The sequence below is a fragment of the Microtus pennsylvanicus genome, chromosome X, assembly GCF_037038515.1.
Source record: "Microtus pennsylvanicus isolate mMicPen1 chromosome X, mMicPen1.hap1, whole genome shotgun sequence".
Taxonomy (NCBI): Eukaryota; Metazoa; Chordata; class Mammalia; order Rodentia; family Cricetidae; genus Microtus; species Microtus pennsylvanicus.
The window spans coordinates 136479730-136497987 of NC_134601.1; positions in this window are offsets into that span (position 1 = coordinate 136479730).

The window sequence follows — 18258 nt, forward strand, 5'->3', positions numbered from 1 at the left end:
ATGGCGGGGGTGGGGGTGGGGATCCAAGTACCAGTACAGTGATAGGACAGCCCTCGGAGAAAGGCCCTGACTTGCAACAGTTGCCCATTCCCACTGTGTAAATACTCTCCCAGTGATTGATGTCAAGCTCCCAGTGTGATATCAATGAACACAGATTTGGGAAAGACGTGTACAACTAACTGATTCCTACACCTTAGAACCAACCAATTCCAGAAAGTCCTTGCTAACAGATCCTACCCAGGTTATGTCAGAGACACTGTGAGGAGGGCAGCAGAAGAGAAGGACTCTGGACGCCACATTTGTTCCAGTTTAAGGAAAGCAGCCTGGCCATTTGTTAGCAAACAAACTCCATTTTCCTGCCACTAAGTACACCAATCACGGAAATGTTCAGTTCTACGACAGAGTTTGCTCACAAGGTGACAATGTGGCAGAGTCAAGGTTTGGGAGTATCTAGGGGATAAAAAAGCTCCGCGGTTAAGGCATGGGGCAAGCTGATTAGAAGTAAGGAGTGCGGTAATGGGAGTTGTGTGCATGTACAAGCAAACCTGATGGCCCTTTCGAGAACGTGGGACACCTGTGCAGGTCCGGGAGGTCAGTGGCTTCAACCTGTGGAAGCTATTCAAGGCTACTTCTAAATTGCTGAAAACAATGTAATCATTCCCACAGTAACTGCGCACTGAAGGTGTTACTACAGCAAAGCTGCTAGGGGCCTACTTGCTATTTAGCTAATCAGCTTCTACGATTGGTGCCGAGAGCAAGTCACCAGAAACAAGCCAAGCCTGAGGCTTCATTCAGTTTTTCCCCCCATTCCCCATTCTTCTGCAGTGTCTCGACTTGCTGACTTCCTTATTTCTTTACCTTATGGGCCCTACTGCCTTCTCACTGCCAAGACTGATCTGATTGCGCTTGGGTAGCGGGGAGGATGCAGCCCGTTAAATTAGAGCAGGCCCACAGATAGGAGACCCATTGCAGCGGAACACTGCAGAATAAACTCCTGGCAGAATAAACACCTCTATTCTCCATTTCCCCCCTAATGCTTACGAGATGGCAAGAGGAGGGAACAAGGGGCCTTTGAGTGACAGAGACCATTTGCTGACCGCTTCAAAGATCTTGCACATGAGGATAGAATCCTTCTGGGCTCTTCTTTTTTGGTGGGGAGAGGAGGTTTTTGTTTTATGTTTAGTTAGAGAAAAAGTCTTAAAGTTGTCCACTTGCAACAAAGCAAAACAAGCCTCAAAAGAAGCCTCTTTGAAAAGGAGTATGGAAGTCACTGGAAGGATCCATGGCAGTCATTATTTTAGACAGGAGCTTGCATAGCTCAGGCTAGCCTCAAACTCATGAGCCAGGGATGACTTTGAACTCCTGATCCTCCTGCCTCTAACTCTGAATACTGGGACTACAGGTGTGTGCCGCCAAACCAAATTCATAAAGTTCTGGGGAGGCGAATCTAGGGCTCCATGTGTTCTAGGTAAGAGCTCTACCAGCTGAGCTCCATCTTCATTCAGCCCAGCAAAGCGTGTGTGTGTGTGTGTGTGTGTGTGTGTGTGTGTGTGTGTGTGTGGAGAGAGAGAAAGAGAGAGAGAGAGAGAGAGAGAGAGAGAGAGAGAGAGAGAGAGAGATTTTAAAATATATTTTTAAAGCTGGGAATGGTGATGCGTGCCTGCCTGCAATCTCAGCACTTGAAAGGCTAAGGCAGGAGAATCAGGAGTTCTAGGCCAGCCTGGGCTACATAACAAGACCCTACATCAAGCAAATAAATGCATAAATAGATAAATAGCTTCATTTAAATTGACCGATTCGGAAGAACACAATTTTATATTTTTAACTAAGAACTGAAAACAAATTATGGCTGGAAGCAGAGGGTCCAGCAGACCTGAAGGAACACCACTGGGGCCTCCCAGCAGAAGCAGGGCTGTAAGATAGGGCCCTGCTTCCTCATGAAGCTCGAATTGAGGGAGGCTAACAGCAGTACGGGAACTCGAGGGGGAGGTGTCACATATAAAAAGTTACAGGACCTCAAGTGTCTTACAGAGCACACCTCTTGAATTTTAACGACCGGAGTTACAACTGGGCAATTAACCCCACAAGGTAGCCCTCCACCCAGGACCACTGGAGACAAAAGACAGAGCCAGAAGGGCCTCCCTGGGGTCAGTGGAGTCAGGCCAGCGCCCCCACCCAGCATAAGTAAATGGCATTTCTTTTCACATCAAGGTCTTCAAAGAAAGGAAGTTCACATGCCATAGAACTAGTTAGTGTCTAAATTCCTGCTGTGTGAAACCCTGCTTTGTCCAAATGTTCTGTGCGTTTAAATGTTTACAGGAAATCAAAGGAAAAGACACAAGCCACAAATCTACCATGCCGGCAGGGGTGGCAGGGAGGAAGGTTCCGGAGTATCTAGGGACTAAAAAAGGCAAGGTGATTAAGGCATGGGGCAAGGTGATGGAAAATAGGGAGCAGGGTAATGGAATCCTCCAAAACTCCAAAAAGACCTGGAACAAGTTTCAAACTACTTAGAATGCTGGCTATGTAAACAAAACAAACAAAACAACAACAGAAGACCCAGCTATTTGAGGCAGAGTTTCACTATGTAGCCCTGACTGGCCCGGAACTCACAGAGATCCACCTGCCTCTGCCTCCTGAGTGCTGGGATTAAAGGCGTGCGCCACCATACCCTGCCTACCATCACTCTTTAACTTAAAGCACCAGAACAGTTCAGGACAGCCAGACCATTTCCAAGGAAACCCTTGGCTGGGGGAAGGGAGAGAGAGAGCAACAGAGGTGGGGGGCAACATCCTGGAAGTGGATAGGGTTTTGTTCTCTCTCCCCCACCCTTTTCTAACCAAAGGATGGAAAAGAGGGTAGGGGTGCAGAGTGGAGAGGGCCTGCAACGGAGAATGTCTGAACAGAGGCAGCTAGCTGCGGTCACCTGCCTCAGATCTAAGGATGGGGGTGTGAGGAGATAATAAGAATAGAACTAAAAATGTCCTCATTCTGAATACAGTGGCTTTTTGATGCCCACGCCGCTGCGAAAGAAAAGAAAGACGCATGCGTGATCCCAAAACTCTAGAGCAAAACACAGATTTATTAACTCCGGTGGTGACTTCCATACTCTCCAGTCCTATGCCATAAGGTACAAGCTCTCTTGTCCTTTTGCAATGGCTGTCCTGATCCTGGCCCTCCTGGTTATATACTACCATGGACTGCCATGTAGGGTTTAGTTAAACAATTTATGTGATTGTTTTAATAGAAAGTTCACCCTTTATAGGAAAATCAATAGTGTCTACATGGTGCCCTACTTTTGTGCAGGCATGAGTTGAATCTATTCCCAAGAACCCCCTACCACCTTGGATGGGGGTCCAGGCAGCAGGGTGGGTGTGCTGAGCTGGAGGATACATACCGAAGAGAAACAAGCAGGAACTGTAGCAAGCAGTCAGCGAGGCTGGCAAAAGTCAGCCTCTGGAGCATGAGCTGTGTTAAGCATGCAAGGCAGCTAACTGGGTTGGTGCCCAACAGCTCCATCATCTTCAGCCCCATGCTCAGAAGGGTCCCTGGGCTGGGGAGTTGAAGGCTCAGTGGCAAATCTAGTCAGCCCTCTGTGTCGCTGAGCCTCTGTGGGTCCAACTAACCACCCATGGAAAATAGTGAGAAAACACAGCGTCTGTACTGAACACACACAGGCTTTTTTTCTTGTCATTATTCCCTAAACAATATGTTTAACAACCATTTATACAGCATTTCCAACACATTGCTATTAAAAGCAACCTGCAGATGATTTAAAACATACAGACATGGTGCTGTGTGCCTGTGATCCTAGCACTCAGGAGGCTACAGCAGGAAAATAACAAGTTCAAAGCCAGCCTGGGCTACATAGCAAAATAGTCTCCAAACAACCAAAAACAAAGCTATACACACACACAAAAAAAAAACGCAGATAGATTCTATGCAAATTCTGTGTCATTTTATACATGGGGTTTGAGCATCCAGAATTTGTACTGGGTGGGGAGTGATCTTTACACCAGTCCCTGACAACTCTGATCCTGAAAGAGAACACAACCTCATTGCCTGGCTTCCTGGTAGAGAGAGGTCCAGCAGACACCACTTTCAAAAGTTTGTATTCTATTTGCTGAGTGGTAATAAGGATTGCACTTTCAAGATTTTAGGCTGCTTAATAAGATCTTCCCCTCCCCCCACCAGAAAAGAAAATGTCCAAACAAATAAATTTGCAAAGCACAACTCAGAAACACAAGAAGCATGAAAAAGCAAGACGATGAGATGATGTGACTTCTCCAAGAGATCTTAACTCTTCACTGCTGAACCGAAAGACACCAAAATAAGTAAAAGGCCAGATGAAGAGTTCAAAAAGTCTTCTGTGACCTCAAATGAGCAATGACCTCGAAGAGAATACAAAGAAGTATGTGAATTGAACTCAGGACCTGGAGAAGAAAGCTGGCATCATAGAGGAAGAAGTCAGCAGAATGGCTGGGAAATCAGCACAAGGATAAAGTCACACGGAGGTAGATTCATCAAGGCAATTGAAACTTAAAAAAAAAAGAAGGGGAGACATGTTGGAAAAGAAAGGCTGCATGTATTGAAGAAAGAGGGGGAAAGCAGGCGGGGAAGGCATCAACAAATAACCTTAGCAGACCCTTAAAGAGCTGCGACCTACACTCCTCGCACAGCCGTGTTAAACGGAAGGGGAAGAGATGCCACCAGACTAGTTCCAGGAAGACAGCACTACTCTGATACGAATGCCTGATAAGGACACAACACAAGGTCTATAGACCAATGTCTCTGATGAGCATAGATGCAAATATTCTCAATAAAATTCTCGCAAATGGAATTCAAGAACTCATTAAGAAAAGCATACACCATGACCAAGTTGGCTTCTTTCCAGGGATGCAAGGTTGGCTCAACATATGCAAATCAATGAGTGTAATTCATTGACTTAAGGACAGGCATGGCACAATCACCTCAGTACCAAAGAAAAGGCCTTTAACAGCAGTCAAAGCCCTGAAGACTCTAGAATGAGAAAGAATGTGGCTCAAGTTAATAAAGGCAACTATAGCAAAGACTACACCCTTAACTAAGTATGGCGTCTCTGAGGAGGGGGACCAGGCAGTAGTGTTGTTTTGATTAAAAGGAAGGAAAGGTTAGAAGTCAGGGCTATCACATTTGAGTGTGCATCGGCAGAATTCCCTGGAAGGGGCCCAGGATCTCATGTGACCCAGGCTGGCCTTAACTCACCAAGTAGTTAAAGATAACCCTGAATGTCTGATCCTCCTGCCTCCATCTCTCAAGAATTGGGATCGAAGGAATGGTCTACCACACCCAAGTTTATGCCCTGCTGGGTCTCAAACCCATGACTCCAAGCATGCTAACAAAGTACTCTACCAACTGAGCCAGCCCAAAGAACGAGCATTTTAAACAAAGTCCTATGTGCTGCTGCTGTGGCTGGTCTAGGGAGCCACACTTTAAGAATTGCAGTTATAGAAAAATCTTACATCTAATTAAGCAGGTGCTGAATAGAATGCCTTCATTTACTTAGTAATAGGCCTCAGGCTTGAGTGTGGGAAGACAGTGTACTCCTGCATAAAGGAGCATTCGGTAGATTAGCACTGCCAGGTCAAGGACACAGTGCCTCAGACTCCTGGGAATGGCAAGGCCTTCCCCTGGTCCGAGGTCAGAGGTTGAGGAAACAGTTGACCTTTAGCAAAAAAAAAAAAAAAAAAAAAAAAAAACACGGACAAAAAGCACCAAGAGGAGCTTCCTTGTCCCAAACCACTGCATTATCGCCTGTCACAAGGCTGTTCCCCGCCAGCAACACTGGACTAGGATTAGCTGACAGCCTCCTCCTTCATGATGTACAGAAGTGCTGAATTCCAGGGCTACTGCTATATCTCCATCCTAGCCCATGGCCCACCTAATCCCAGCTTTAGGGTACTTGTATCTGTCTTTTTTAAAATTTATTTTTATTTTACATGCATTGATGTTTTGCCTGCATGTAGGTCTGTGTGAGGGAGTCAGATCCCCTGGAATTTGAGTTATAGACAGGTGTGAGCTGCTGTGTGAGTGCTGGGAATTGAACCCAGGTCCTCTGGGAGAGCAGCTAGTGTTCTTAACTGCTGAGCTCTCTCCAGCCCCATCTCTGTCTTTCTTAATCTCCTGTGGTTCCCAGTCAGATTTCCAGGACAACATCTTTGTGGGCCAAGGCAATTGGGCCACAGAAAATCTCCCTCCTGTGAAGAAGTTATTGGGTAAGAGTGAAAGGCAGGAAGAAGGCTAGTAATAAAAGGCGACATTGGGTTGCGCTCAATTAATAATGCACACAGCGGATAAAGAGATGGTTCTCAGATTATGAGTACATACCGCTCTTGGATAAAGAGATGGTTCTCAGATTATGAGTACATACCGCTCTTGCAGAGGACCAGAGTTGGATTTCTAGCACTGATATGAGATGGTTCATAACCACCTGTACATCCACTTCCAGATGATCTAATGCCCTATCGTGGACACTATGGGCACCCAAGGACGTAGAAGCACACACATACTTAAAAATAATGAAAATAAATTTTTTGATACCATGCTGTAGAGGTGGTTCAGTGGTTAAGAGCACTTGTTCTTGCAGAAGACCTGGCTGAGCTCAGTTCCCAGCACCCACATGGGTGATTCACAACCACATGTAACTCCAGTTCCAGGGGATCCAAAGATCTCTTTGGGCACCAGTTATGCATATTCTACACATCCATATGTGCAAGCAAAATACACACACACACATATGCATGCACGCATATATGCATGTGCACACACACACACAAAGGTGTTGACTGAAGTTTCTGTCCTGCCTGGGTCCTGTAGTCGTTCAGTCTCAAAGAAATCACACAGAGGTCTACATTAATTATTAAACTGATTGGCCTATTAACTCAGGCTTCTTATTAACTAATTATAACTTGTATTAGCCCATAATTCTTGTCTGTGTTAGCCACGTGGCTTGGTACCTCTTTCAGTGAGGCAGTCACATCTTGCTTGCTCTGTGCCTGGCTTCCTCTGTGTCTGGGTGACGACTTCAGGCTGAAACTTCCCTCTTCCCAGAATTCTCATTGCCCCGCCTATACTTCCTGCCTGGCTACTGGCCAATCAGTGTTTATTTAAAATACAAGTGACAGGGTACAGACCACTGTCCCACAGCACACAGAGGGGAGAGAGAGAGAGAAGTAAAAATAAAATTTTAATTTAAAATTTTAATAAATAAAAATGTAAAGAGGAAACAGGCCTTATCAGACCTAGACAGCCACAGTGAAGGACACTCTGCCTGGCTGGGCTGAGTATTAAGCAGAGGAAGTGATCACCTCTTTCTCTAGGGACTGCTGGCCAATTCAGCTTAGTCAGCCTACACCTAGCAGCCCATTCCTAGCTTTTCAACTTCCTTTTTTTTTGAGACTATGTCTCACTACATAGTCCAGGCTTGCTAGCCCAGGCTTGCTACCAACTTCCCACATAGCCTAGGCAATCTGGAACTGCTAATCCTCCTGTCTCTTTTCTCTGGGTGTTAGAATTGCAACATCCCTGGCCCTTGCTACTTCTTTTCCTCTTCTCATCTCTCTTCTAATTCATCCTCATTCACTTGTACATCACAGTCATCCAACCAAAACTATGTCCATGGCTGGTGGACAAAAATCTAGTTATTCATCATGATATCAGTCTGGAGCTATAATTCAGTGGGAGAACACTGCTAGCTTGCATAAAGCCCTGGGTTCCATCACAAAATAAGAAAAAAAAATGGAATGGCTGCTTCCTTGGATGAGAAGTTCGGGGAGCCCTGGTTCATGGGACAGCCATCAATCTTACTGTAAAGTCTCAGTTCCTAGAAAGAAATCTTGCTCTTCACTGGAGTGGAGTGGGGGATGTAACTCAATTGTCAGACACTTGCCTGGCATGCAGGAAGCCATCCCCACAAGGAACAGCATAGAGCAGCTATGGGACTGCAGCCTCGTAATCCTAACACCTAAGACGTAGAGGCCAGAAGTTCAAGGTCATCCTGAGCTGTCCAGCAAGAGTGAAGCCATCCTGAACTACGTGAGACTCTGTCTCCAAACCACCAAGAACATGTAACTGCAATGGACACTGAACATGTCCAGACATTCTGACCTAGTGAGAGGCCCGGGAGCCCACAGGTTCAGTGAGTCCGTAGCCCTAGCACAACACCTGAGCAGCCTGGTTCAGAGCCAGGGAAAGAAACACACCCTGAAATGGGAGCAGAGCCAGGGGAAGAGACATTTTGTCCCTGAACCTAGAGCCGGAGAAAAGTTCCCATATCCTGAAAACCAGGACCAAAAGAACGCACTAAGCCCCTAAATTCAGAGCTTAGCAAAGATAATCACACTGGTCCAAAAATTAGAATCAAAATGGTAAAAAGAACCAAAGAAAGATTTGGTTCCGGATCAGAGCCATCTCTGTCCCTGACACAAAACTAGCCAATCCCTGAGCAGGGAAAACAGACCAGCCACTGAGCCCCTGAAGGTTTGGAATCCCCTCAGGCCTTTACTGCATTTGGGAATTCCCCTCTGGCCTAGAAATCCCCTGACTTCATAGGGGGCAGCCAATCCCAAGCCTGAGGGTCTAAAATTCCCCTCACCCCATTGGGGGCAGCCAATCACAAGCCCAGCCTCTTCCCCTATATAAAGCCCCGCTTTATCACAGGCTCGAGGCCTCTCCTGCACTGTTCCTGTTGCTGCAGCTTGGGGTGGACAGAGGGACTCCAGTCAATTCACAATACTCTTTGCTTTTGCACCTGATACAGTCTCTTATTATTTTAAAAATGCTACCGAGTCCCAGGCGGCAGCTGTAGGCAGGCAGCGGACTCTGGGAGCAGCCAGTCCCAAGGCAGAGATGACTGTGGGTCCCTGCAAGATCCCGGGGGCCATGTGAGCAAGCGGGAGCTCACAGAGCAGCGGAGCCAGGCGGTCTGGAGCAGCTAGCGGCGGGAAATGGGTCCCCGGTGCCCGTGCCAAACAGCAGAGCGGCTCTCGGTGGGGGCGGGTGGACAGGAGACAGAAACGTGGACAGATACAACATGTTGAATATTTATTCAGGGAGTTGTGGAGGGGAAAGGGAGAAGGGGGGCAGAGAGACAGAGCGCACACCAAGGGGGGGATAGTAAGAGAGAGATCCAAGATGGCGGGGCAGGGGTGGGGTGGGGTCGCTGGGAGTGGGTGTGGCTTGCCCCTTAGAGGGCCAAAAGAATAACAGTCTCGAGGTAATGTTTTGGGGATCCAGACTTTGGGCGTAACACTAGGAATCTCATTCCTAGGCATAACCAAGAGAAATGAATTCAGACATCCACACAAGGGCAAGGAGATGACCATTCACAGTACCTTGATTCACAGAGCCAAAACTATAGGAACAGTCAGTTTTCATCCATGGGAGAACAGATATGTACATTGTAGTTACTATCTAGCAATGAAAAGGAAGAAATTATGGACATTGGCCAAAACATAAGTAGACACAGCTTAGATATTATAAGTGAGGGAAACGGAGGCACAAACGAAACCCTTCTTCTGATTCTATCTACAGAAAGATCCAGAAGAGGCTAGACTAATCATTGGTGATAGAACCTAGGATAGCACTTGTACTGGTTGGTTTTCTGTCAACTAGACATAAATGTAGAGATATCTGGAAGAGGGAATGTTACAAGAATCTTACCTGTGCTGTGGTCCGATGTCCAATTAGAGTCAGATACTGGGTCAAGAGGTGGGGTTTACATTCAGCTGATCAGGGATGAATCAGAGAGTCCCCTGGACTTGAGAAAGAGTGGCCCCCAGAGAAGGGAGGCAGGCCGGAAGGTTGCACAGGCCCTGGAGAAGGGGAGACAAATTGGTGGGTGTGTCACAACCACAGCCGTGGTGATTGTCTCAAGTTCTTATATTTGTCCCCGAGTTTTATATTATAATAAACGGTAAAAAGAAACTGCAGTAAGGGAATCTCAGCTGAGGAACTGCTCCAGCAGACGGGCCTTGCAGGCAAGTCTGTTGACCATTTTCTTGACTGATGATCAATGATGGGTGGCCGATGTGGGAGGGCTCCACACACTGGTTGGTGTTACCCTAGGCAGATGGCCCTGGGTTGTATAAGAAAGCAGACTGAGAAAGCCTGTAAGCAGTGGTCCTTCATGGTCTCTACTTCAGTTCCTGCCTCCACATTCCTGCCTTGAGCTCCTGTCCTGACTTCCCTTCATCCTGGACCATAAAATGTAAGTTGGAATAAACCATTTCCTTCCTGAGATGCTTTTGGTCCTGGTTGTTTATCATAGTAATAAAAATCTAAGATTGAAGGCCAGCTGGACTGGGACTGAATAAGCATGGGATAAAACTGGACTCTCTGAACATAGCAGACAATGAAGGCTGACTGAGAAGCCAAGGACAATGGCACTGAATTTTGACCCTCTGCACGTACTGGCTTTATGGGAGCCTAGTGTGTTTGGATGCTCACCTTACTAGACCTGGATTGAGGGGGGAGGACCTTGGACTTCCCACAGGGCAGGGAACCCTGACTGCTCTTTGGACTGGAGAGGGAGGGGGAGGGGAGTGGGGTGTGGAGAGTGAGGGGAGGGGGAGGGAAAAGGGAAGCGGGGAGGAGGCAGAAATTTTTAATAAAAAAAATTTAATAAAAAAATCTAAGACTGAGCTTAAAGAAGGGAATGTGGCGGTGACTGAGAAAGAGTAGGAGGGAACCCTCTGGGATACTAGAAAAGTCCCAGTCTGGGAGGTGATCCCATGAATCCAGGCATATGCAAAAATTTATTGACTTGTATACTTTGAGGACAGTGAGCTTTATGATATACAAATTACCCTTTAATTAAAAGATGTTGTAATGTAGTTGAAAACATCATCCTAAGCCATCTGATCTCGAATGATTTTTTTTAATACTTATGAATTGAGGTTCGGAAATTTTGACATACAAATTGGTTTTTTTTTCTTTTTGAATTTGCCAAAATGAAGAAATTGTTCTTGTCAACTACACACACACACACACACACATTGGTGTATAAGAGCCACCATTGATACATTCTGAACTTTTACCTTTAGCCATGCTCAGGGCCAAGCACTCTAGGCATCTTCTTAATCCCACGACAACCCTGAAATGTGGGGCTACTATAACCACTACTTTTTGGACAAGCAACCTAAGGTTGCAAAAAACCCGAGGGACAGCAAAACTGAGTGACTGCTAAGAAGACAGCCCAGCATAGCTGTCTCTCAGGCAGAGGCTCTCTCATCACCCGGGAAACAGTCATCCGCTAAAGACATCTCTGTGTTTATGGAGACTGGTTCTTAAAAAGAGGGCAGAATCTTTTTTTCAGATCATTTTTAAGTTTTGTTTTCTCATTTAGTGTGTGCTTATGTATGTCCATGTAGAGAACAAAGAGCAATTTGTGAGAGCTGGTTCTCTCCTTCCATCTTGTGAATCTCTGCTCATCAGGCTTGGCAGTAAGGAACTTTACCTACTGAGCCATCCTGCTTGACCCTGGTAGCGATTTTTTGTGCCATGGCCCCTTCATGGGCTGGTGAAGCCTGTGGACCCACACCCTTTCTCAGAGTAAGGCATTAATGCATGCAATAAAGTACTGTGCAGGACCGGGCATGTTGTTTGGTGAGGAGGTATGCACATGAGGGAAGCCCTGGGTTCCATGCCCAGCACCAAAAAGCAAGGGAAATAAAAAAAATAAAGCCAATAGAATTATAAACAAACCAAGTATATATTTTATTATTTTTGGCATGCATCAAAATGCCTGATAATACAGTCATATATGTGTTAATTTGATGCATTAAATAGTGAGGTAAAGGAACTGCTATATATCAAAAAGTCATAACTATGAGGCATTATGACAATATCTGTGATTTCTCTTGGTGACTGCTGTAGTTTGAATGCAATCTCCCTCTCAAATTTGGGCTGAAATTTAATCCCACTGTGAGGTTTTAAAGGGGTGGAAACACAAGTTGACTATGGTATTTAGAGTTGGTGCCATTGGAAAATGATTAGTATTAGATCATCAGGGTGGAGCCCCATGATTGAATCCCAGTGGCCTTAAGAAAGAAGGACAGGGACTGGAGAGCTGGCTCAGAGGTTAACTGCTCTAGCAGAGAACCCCAGCACTCACATGGCAGCTCCCAACTATCTGTAACTTCATTTCCAGATCCTTCTAGCCTCGGCAGACACCAAGCACCCATGTGGTGCCCAGACATACATGTAGACCAGCACTCATACACATACATAAAATAAATAGAGATTAGAAGACACATGCATACACAACCCTTGCCCCTTGTCACATGATCCTCTCTAATACCTTGGGACTCTGCTAGCAACAAATTCATCACCTGGACACAGTGGCTCCCACCACTTGAAAAGCTGAAACAGGGGGACTATTGTGTGTTTGAGCCCTGCCTGGGCTAAAAGTGAAAGCATGATGATTGTGGTGACGATTTGCTTTACCAAGACTAGGAGCCCAAAGGAAGCCCCTTTCTTTGTGAAGTAGCCTGCCTCTGGTATTTTTGGTATCGGTCATGAAAAATTGGACTAAGAATGACAAACTCACAGCTACTACCATCACCTTGATTTGTTCCCTACATCTAAAGGTTGTGCCCCATTTCAGTTAGTTTTGTGGGCAAAACTAAAGATGTTATTTCTCTCCATCCAAGTTTATTGCCTTCCTTGTGTCCATCAGTTTAATAATCTTACCTTCCAGGAAATGGCCAAAGGCCATAGAAGAAAAGAGGCAGCTGGCCTGGGCCTCAGGCCTAGCCCAAACTTACTGGGTGGCCTTCCAGAGTTCATTTCCTCTCTTTGGCTCCGGTCCCCTCCTCTGGAAGGAGATCTATATTAGGCACTCTTCACAGTCCTTGGCTGGATGCTTGTCCCCAGAAGTCTCTAATTAGCACCAAGGGCTGTCTATAGCCAGTCAACAAATGTGCGCTGTGGCTCACCTTGTCCTAGAAGCCAAGAAACTCTCAAGTGGAACCCTCGGGCTTCCCCAAGAGCAATGGAGCCTCCCCTGCCAACCCAGGGACCATAGAAATCCTCGAATGAGCATCTTCCTTCCCAGGTAACCCCGCCAGAGGAGTGTAGTGTGCCTCTCTGGTCACAGCTTTCCTGACAAATGTAGACTGGTCTCTCATCCCACAGAAAACCCGGGAGGACCAGATGTTGGTCCCTTGGCTCCTAAGCTTAGACCTTTGCATTTCAAAACTCTCTCTGCTGATTCTACACCCCAGGAAGCCAGGTTGAGAGAGACCAGAGAGTATATAATACAGGGCCAAGTCAAAGCTGGAAACCCTGGGGAGAAGATTAAAGCAAGGGTCAAATGTGTACCTCGGACGAAGTGGCTGATTATCAACCACCCTGTTCCCAAAACGAGTCCAATAGTGAGAGGGAGGAAGAGAGAGAGGAGAACAGAGAGAGCTCACGCAAGCACTGGTGTAGTTTATCTATACCACAGAGAACCCCTGAGCACTTCATCGTGGATGGGGAAGGAAGGGCCCAGGAGGTTCCACCCATCTCAGAGGGAGCACCAGCAATTACAGGTTCTTGGAGGAAGGAAGTCATTTTCTTTGCTGGTATTGCCACTAATAAGTCGTCCGTGCTCAGGCAAGAAACTCAGTGGTCCACAAACAAACAAAGGTGTGGAAGTAGGGGGAACTGACTGAGACGGGTTCCAGCAGGAGAGGGAGAGGGGAGTGCAAATGACTAAAATTCCTTATATAATTTACGAAACTCTCAAACAATTTTTAAAGATGTGTGTGTGTTTCCTGTGCGTATTTATGTGCACACATGTGTGTCTGATGCCTGTGAGGTTAAGAGGCTGTAGGATCTCCTGAAACTGCAGTTAGGTATGGTCGCGAACCACTGTTAGGAGTGCTGGGAACTGAAGCCAGATTCCCTGGACCGGCAACAGGTACTTTTAACCCATCCGCCGTTCTCTAGCCCCTTGAATTATTTTTAATGAGGAACATCTGGGGCAAGAGGAAGCAAGTGCTTGCCTGTGTCCACAAGACATTTTTCACATTGAAAGTGTAAGAGCTAGATTTTTGGAGGCTGGCAGGACATGAGCTTGAGTAAGGACTCGGTGGCAAAGTCCAGTAGGTCAGGTAGCATATTGCCTCAGACTTGGTCACATAGCAGGTGGGGGGGGGGTGGCTTCAGGCTGCCATGCCTGGGTCCTGTGCTGATGGTTTGAGTGAGGTGGGATCCAGGCAAGGGCAAGTTCTTAAAAAGCTCTCTTGGAAGACTTGACTCTAGAGGGGTTCCCAGGTGTCCAGGGGACATGTCCCCAGCTAGTAGTTCCTTGGGTAGCTGGGGAGAGGGAACCTGAACTGGCCCTATCCTATAGCCATACTAATGAATATCTTGCATATCACCATAGAACCTTCATCTGGTGATGAATCGAGATAGAGACAGAGAACCACATTGGAGCACTGGACTGAGCTCCCAAGGTCCAATGAGGAGCAGAAGGAGGGAGAACATGAGCAGGGAAGTCAGGACCGTGAGGGGTGCACCCACCCACTGAGACAGTGGGGCTGATCTATTGGGAGCTCACCAAGGCCAGCTGGACTGGGACTGAAAATGCATGGGATAAAACTGGACTCTCTGAATGTGGCTGACAAGGAGGGCTGACTGAGAAGCCAAGGACAATGGCACTGGGTTTTGATCCTACTGCATGTACTGTTTGAATGCTCACCTTCCTAGACCTGGATGGAGGGGAGAGGACCTTGGACTTCCCACAGGGCAGGGAACCCTGACTGATCTTCGGACTGGAGGGGGAGGGGAAGGGGAGTAGGGGGAGGGGGAGGGAACTGGGAGGCGGGGAGGAGGCAGAAATTTTTAATAAAATAAATTAATTAATTAATTTTAAAAAGCTCTCTTGGAATTCTAAGTCAAAGTCAGGACTGCCAGGCTGAGCACCGGGCAGGTAGAGCAGAGAGCGTGGCTCTGATGTCTGTGGCAGCCGCTAGTCCCTGCAGTCTGTGGGAAGGCCACATTATGGGCAAGACAACCCTGGAAAGCAGAAGCCTACTGTGTAAAAGGGAGGGGGCCGTGGGAGATTAGTGAGTTGGGTACATTTTGGGAAGAAAAAACTGCCTGGCAACCTGCAGGGCTGGCGGTGTAGAAACCAGCTGCACTGTCTGGTCCTTTGTTTTCCACTCAACAGAAGCATGCATGAAATGTCGGTGTGGACCAGCAGAGCTGGCCTCAGAGTTGCAATGGACCTAGAGGTTCTACAAGACCTAGCCTAGTCCAGCTGCCCACAAACCTAAGCAGTCATCCCGGAAACTACAGCAGAGTCCTGGAAGGATATGACAACATCCTGGCCATTTCCTAGAAGTCCTATGAGAGCAGGCAGCTAACCTCTAGCCTCAGGTGGCATTTTTGAGACCTTTGCTTATGGGACTTTCAGGACCTTTAAGAGGCAAGGCCTTGGCCACACACAAAGTAAGGGACCTGGGGCGGGGCAGATCTTGCTGCAAGAGTGATTCTTGCTTTTGCTCTAGGCCCATTTGATCACCAAGGCCCCATTCCAGCATTTGCTGCCAGCCCCACACATTCACAGAGCTGGACTGAGTGTGGCATGCTGTAATCCTAGTGCTCAGAGGCTGGGGCAGGAGGATTAAAAGTTCAAGGCCATCGTGGGCAATATAGTGAGTTCAAAGCTATCCTAGGGTACACAATATGATCCTGCCTGAAAAAGAAATAAAGTTGAGGCTCTGCTATGTTCTAAACACTGAACTGGAGGTGGAAGTGCGGCAAAAAAACAATTTTAAACAAATCTCCAGGGCTAGGGATGCATCTTAGAGTTCCAGAGCTTGTATGGTATGCTCAGAGCCCTAGGCTCAATTCCCAGTACCAAAAAAGGAGGCAGAGGAGGAGGTGATGAATACGAAAATAAACAAATAAGAGGGCTATGAAGATGACTTGACAGATAAAGATGCTAGCAGCATAAGCTTGATGACTCGAATTCCATCCCAGAACTCAAATTAAGAAGTCAGGCGGTGGTGGCGCGTGCCTTTAATGCCAGCACTCGGGAGGCAGAGGCAGGCAAAGGCTGCACAAAGAGACTCTGTCTTTAAAAAATAAATAAGTAAATAAATAAATAAAAAAGGCCAGGTGCAGTGTCAGACATTTGTAATCCCAGAAGTGCGACTAGAGATGGGAGGCTGAGACGGGAACATCTGGAAGGTCTGGGCCAGCCAGCCTGGAGGATGTGGCTCAGCAGCAGAAACGAGAGAGACCCTGCCTCCACAAAACAGAAGCCAAGAACTCCCGAAACGTGTCCTCTAACCTTCATCTGTGCACGCACACACACACATATGAATAAAATAAAATAAAAAACAAATCTCTGCCCCTGGGGAGGCTACTGGGCTTGCTGTTAAGAGAGAAAGGTCAAAAATCAGATAATCCAAATATACTATATTGCATCTGATGGCAGTTAATGCCAAGAGGTCTAAGAAAGTAGTGAGGGCAGGACAGGGAAAGATCATGGCCTTCCCGAGTTCCAGGACACTTTCAAGGAGTAGTGGCATTGCCTCGGGCACTACTTCTGCTGTGGTTGGGCTAGGAAAGTTTAGGAGGGTTATTTGGTTATGTTTTTCTATTTTAAATTATGTTCATGTGTGCTGAGGGCTGTGCATGTGACTGCAGTGCCTGTAGAGACCAGAAGAGGGCACTGGATCCCCTGGAGCTGGAGTCACAGGTGATTGTGAGGCACCAGCCATGGGTGCTGGGAAGCAAACTCGGGTTCTCTGCAAGAGCAGTAAGTGCTCCTAAGCACTGGGCCATCTTTCCAGCGCAGTTTAGATTTTGAGATGAGGAATGAGCTGACCTGACAGGGCATGGTGTTGTCCTCACTGACACTTGGCTTGAGAGTGTAAAAGTAAAGCAGAAGAAAGAGAGAGATCATTAGCCTGGAGACAGTCACCCATTAACACAGTCTAGAAATGTTCTAACCACGTAGGCCAACAGGATCTACTAAACCCCTACCTGTCACCTGTGAAAGAGAGAACAATTAAAGGCTCTCAAGGGATGGGCTTTTGGATGGGAAGTAGCTGTCTATAGAACTGGGGAGAGGAGTTGTGGATGGATAAAGAAATACAGTAATTTGACTGTAATCGGCCCCATAACCTCATAGGGAGTGGTACTATTAGGAGGTGTGGCTTTGTTGGAGTGGGTATGGACTTGTTGGAGGAAGTACGTCACTGTGGGAGTGGGCTTTGGGGTTTCCTATGATCTGGATACTGCCCAGTGTCTCAGTCAACTTCCTGTTGCCTGCAAGGTCTAGGACTCTCAGCTACTCCAGCACCATGTCTGCCGCCATGCTTCCCGGCATGATGATAATGGACTTAACCTCTGAAACTGTAAGCCAGCCACCCCAATTAAACGTTTTCTTTATAAGAATTGCCATAGTCATGGTGTCTTTTCACAGCAATAAGAACCCTGACAAGAGGTATGGGAAGGGTAATGGCAGGCGACGTTTGAAGGAACTCAGTTGACCCACACACTTCTACACTCTACAGTCATTACCCTGGCCTCTGGTAGAGAAAGCCCGAGTCCCCAGGCCCATCAGCTCCTGGAAATACTCGAGACCCTTGTGACCTAATAATAGTCAACAAAGGGGAAGCCCATGTCTAGTGAAAATACTTAAAATGGAAATCAAATTTTCTATGTAAATATTGGTAGGAAATGTAGCTGGGATTTGATCTCCCAAATGACACTTGGTTCAAAACGAAGTTGTTGTTTTAATCCCAGATATTAGAGGAATTTAAAATAATTGCGTTCAAGTAAACTGCAAAATTGGTAGGGTGTGGTGGCACATGCCTATAATCCCAGCACTCAAGAGGCTAGGCAAGATAGCCTGGGCTACATAGGGAGCTCCAGGCCAGCCTGGGCTACAAAAGCAATACCCTGTAACAATGTGCTAGGAAGTTTTGTTGGAGATTCAAAGCTTCTTTCTTCCCCTAACCAAATCATTTAGTGGCATGACAGCCCGCAATTGACACCTGACTCACCCACCACCGTGAAGAGGACTGGTTAAGCCCAGATGCTCCAGGTTCGCATCAGCTATCTTCCAAGGGATGGCCTTCAGAAAGGATGTGTTCTTTTGCTCTTCCTGCTTGTGGATGGGCCGTTCCGCTGGGAACTGTGCTCACTTGCTCGCCATGCCAAAGGCTGGGCTGTGGGTCAGGGCAGAGCACTTGTCTAGCATTCACAAGGTCCTGG